Source organism: Palaemon carinicauda, chromosome 7 (assembly GCF_036898095.1).
Source record: "Palaemon carinicauda isolate YSFRI2023 chromosome 7, ASM3689809v2, whole genome shotgun sequence".
Lineage (NCBI taxonomy): Eukaryota > Metazoa > Arthropoda > Malacostraca > Decapoda > Palaemonidae > Palaemon > Palaemon carinicauda.
Window position 1 is genome coordinate 18318296 of NC_090731.1, and position 3634 is coordinate 18321929.

At 39.0% G+C, this 3634-nt stretch overlaps 1 protein-coding gene across 1 annotated transcript in view; it reads left to right on the forward strand.

Moving 5' to 3' along the window:
- Positions 1-1570: 1570 nt before the first annotated feature.
- LOC137643888 (uncharacterized) overlaps positions 1571-3634 on the forward strand; it is a 113649-nt gene continuing 111585 nt past the window's right edge. The window contains exon 1 of the mRNA XM_068376628.1: positions 1571-1682. The gene's annotated coding sequence lies outside the window, so the exon portion shown is untranslated. The remainder of the gene's footprint in view (positions 1683-3634) is intronic.

Sequence of the window (3634 nt, forward strand, 5' to 3'; positions counted from 1 at the left end):
TCTACGGAATTATGTTAAAAAGTCTATTTCAGGCTTTAATATGAGACGCAGGATACGCTAAGGCAAGGCTGCGTGGTGAGTGACATTTCCAACCGTCTTATGCCTGTCACAAGACACAGTAGCTTCACAAATCGGAGATGGATTCTCGTCAGGACCTACTCAAGTTGAGTGGGTCCTTCCCAGGAGACAAAGCGCAGGATACTCTTTGCTTGGTCCGTGACTTCCATCTCTGTGATGTCCACGTGAAGATAAGGGAAGAGAGAGAGAGAGAGAGAGAGAGAGAGAGAGAGAGAGAGAGAGAGAGAGAGAGAGAAGGGGGCTCAGCGATATTTTTCTACAAAATACTTAAACAAAAGGTAGTACATGACAGTAAATACTAAAGTGATCTCATAAAAATAACTGAGAGAGAGAGAGAGAGAGAGAGAGAGAGAGAGAGAGAGAGAGAGAGAGAGAGAGAGAGAGAGACTGGAGAAGCGAAGAAATCTTTCTATAGAATACTTCAAAATAGTAGTACTTGGCAATGAATACTAAAGTGATCTCATAATACTTGTTTTCATTTAAATTCTTCATTGTTTCTCTCTACACTCTAAAACGACAATCTCCCACAAATTGCCCAAACTGCTGTTTTGTAATTAAGAAAAGGAGAGAGGGGTGGTAAGCGTTGAATCTGGAAGTGTATGCGCGCTTACCTACATATTTTGTCGCCATTTTTGACGGGTGGCGTATACTAGTGTAAAAGAAATCATCGTCATCGTCATCATAATCTCCTCCTACGCCCATTGACGCAAGGGGCCTCGATTAGATTTCGCTAGTCGTCTTCATCTTGAGATTTTAATTCAAACGTTTAGCTGGGCTCCACAAGGCACTAGAAGAGTTAGAAGACCCAGGCCTACATGACTGTAGACTATGAAGGACTATGGAAAGAAAACGAGAGCACGTCATTCCCAAAACCAATGGTTCTTTAAATACCAAACGTGTATTTACTCCGTCTCTGTCTCGTATCAGATCACCTGAAGCTCGAGGAACACAGATGCAGGCAAGAGAGAGAGAGAGAGAGAGAGAGAGAGAGAGAGAGAGAGAGAGAGAGTGTAATTAGATTCGCCTCTAACTCCATCGCCCTCCTCTGATAATGCAATTACCTCTGGCCCTTCCTCAGGAGTCGACTGCTGACTCCTTTGTGCATTAAAGGAAATCCCTCTGAGACACCAGGACGGCTGATGGAGATAAATGGAGTCTGGTTTTACGGAATGTAAAGGATCGTCTTCTCAGATGTCCTACTTGTTGCTGGAATATTAATATTTACATGTTGATGATAAATGCGTTTCCAATAGTGTTTGATTAGTTAAAAGGTAATTAAGTGTAGAAGTACATTATTATTAGAAAGGGTGGATATATAGATATATAGAGAAGATTGTGAGAAAAAAACATTAAGAAATTGCTGTATAATAAGTAAATAGGCAATATAGTAATCATTAGTGAAGATGAGAGTTGTTTACGTGACGTCACAGTGACGTCAGGTCACGTGGTGTTGTTTCTAGTGAAGGAGATTGTTGTAGAGGGAGTCAGCTGATTGAATACATTGTGAGTGAACTATATTGTCTCTATTGATTCGTATGTCAAGTGTTGGAATTGTGCGTTGTATTGATAAGCTAACATCTGGAATAGAAGGAAATATAGAGAAGGTAAATATAATGTTTAATAGTAAATTTTTCCGTTTTTAGTTATAAATGAATGGAGAAGTGTTAAACTAAAAGCTCAAGATAGAGACAACTGGTGAAATCGAACAGAGGCCCTTTGCGTCAATAGGCGTAGGAGGAGATGATGATGATAACTTTAGTTACATATGCCGGTATTATGTTTTTGTGATATATATTTGTAAGAATTATAATTGAAAGAGTGAAGAAAGAGGTTACAAGCCAAATTATAATGGAATTTTTGTTGAACAACATAAGTAGTGCTTGTACTCATCTGGAACTCTTGTGATTGGTGGAAACATTCCATGACGTCATCAGGGTAAGGGAACAGTCCAGTATTATAGATTTCATTCATTTACACTTTACAATAACCTATCTAGCTCCCTATTAGGTTAGACAACAAATCTTCTCACTATTCTATATTATTTCTCTCCCTATTGTTTTTTTTTACGGTTTTTATATTTTATATACAAAATATTTATTTCAATGCTGTTACTGTTTTTAAAATACCTTATTTTAAGTGTTAATTACTTTTCTTGTAGTTTCCTTATTTCCTTTCCTCACTGGGCTATTTTCCCAATTGGAGCCTTTGGTCGTATAGCATTCTGCTTTTCCAACTAGGATTGTAGCTTAGCAAGTAATAATAATAATAATAATAATAATAATAATAATAATAGTATAAGATAAACAGCTAGCTTTTAGTGCTTATAACTGTTGAACATTTACATTTTCTGATAATAATAATAATAATAATAATAATAATAATAATAATAATAATAATAATAAACAGCTACCTTTTAGTGCTTATAACTGGCATAAATACATTTAAATTTTCTGAATTAAAAAAAGGAGCTTTATAGATGCTTAGGTGCTCCATTGCACATTGTTTGGAGCATGGCTCTTGGCTCTTTTATCTGGAGCATGGCTCTTTCATCTGGAGCATGGCTCTTTTATCTGGAGCATGTCTCTTTTATCTGGAGCATGGCTCTTGGCTCTTTTATCTAGAACATGGCTCTTGGCTCTTTTATCTGGAGCATGGCTCTTTCATCTGGAGCATGGCTCTTTTATCTGGAGCATGTCTCTTTTATCTTGAGCATGGCTCTTGGCTCTTTTATCTGGAGCATGTCTCTTTAATCTAGAGCATGTCTGTTTTATCTGGAGCATGGATCTTTTAACTGGAGCATGGCACTTGGCTCTTTTATCTGGAGCATGGCTCTCTTATCTGGAGCATGGCTCTTGGCTCTTTTATCTGGAGCATGGCTCTTGGCTCTTTTATCTGGAGCATGGCTCTTTTATCTGGAGCATGGCTCTTAGCTCTTTTATCTGGAGCATGGCTCTTGGGTCTTTTATCTGGACCATGGCTCTTTTATCTGGAGCATGGCTCTTGGTTCTTTTATCTGAAGCATGGTTCTTTTATCTGGAGCATGGCACTTAGCTCTTTTATCTGGAGCATGGCTCTCTTATCTGGAGCATGGCTCTTGGCTCTTTTATCTGGAGCATGGCTGTTTTATCTAGAGTATGGCTCTTGGCTCTTTTATCTGGAGCATGGCTCTTCTATCTGGAGCATGGGTCTTGGGTCTTTTATCTGGAGCATGGGTCTTGGGTCTTTTATCTGGAGCATGAGTCTTGGCTCTTTTATCTGGAGCATGGCTATTTTATCTGGAGCATGGCTCTTGGCTCTTTTATCTGGAGCATTGCTCTTCTATCTGGAGCATGGCTCTTGGCTCTTTTATCTGGAGCATGGGTCTTGGGTCTTTTATCTGGAGCATGTCTCTTTTATCTGGAGCATGGCTCTTGGCTCTTTTATCTGGAGCATGGCTATTTTATCTGGAGCATGGCTCTTGGCTCTTTTATCTGGAGCATGGTTATTTTATCTGGAGCATGGCTCTTGGCTCTTTTACCTGGAGCATGAGTCTTGGCTCTTTTATCTGGAGTATGGC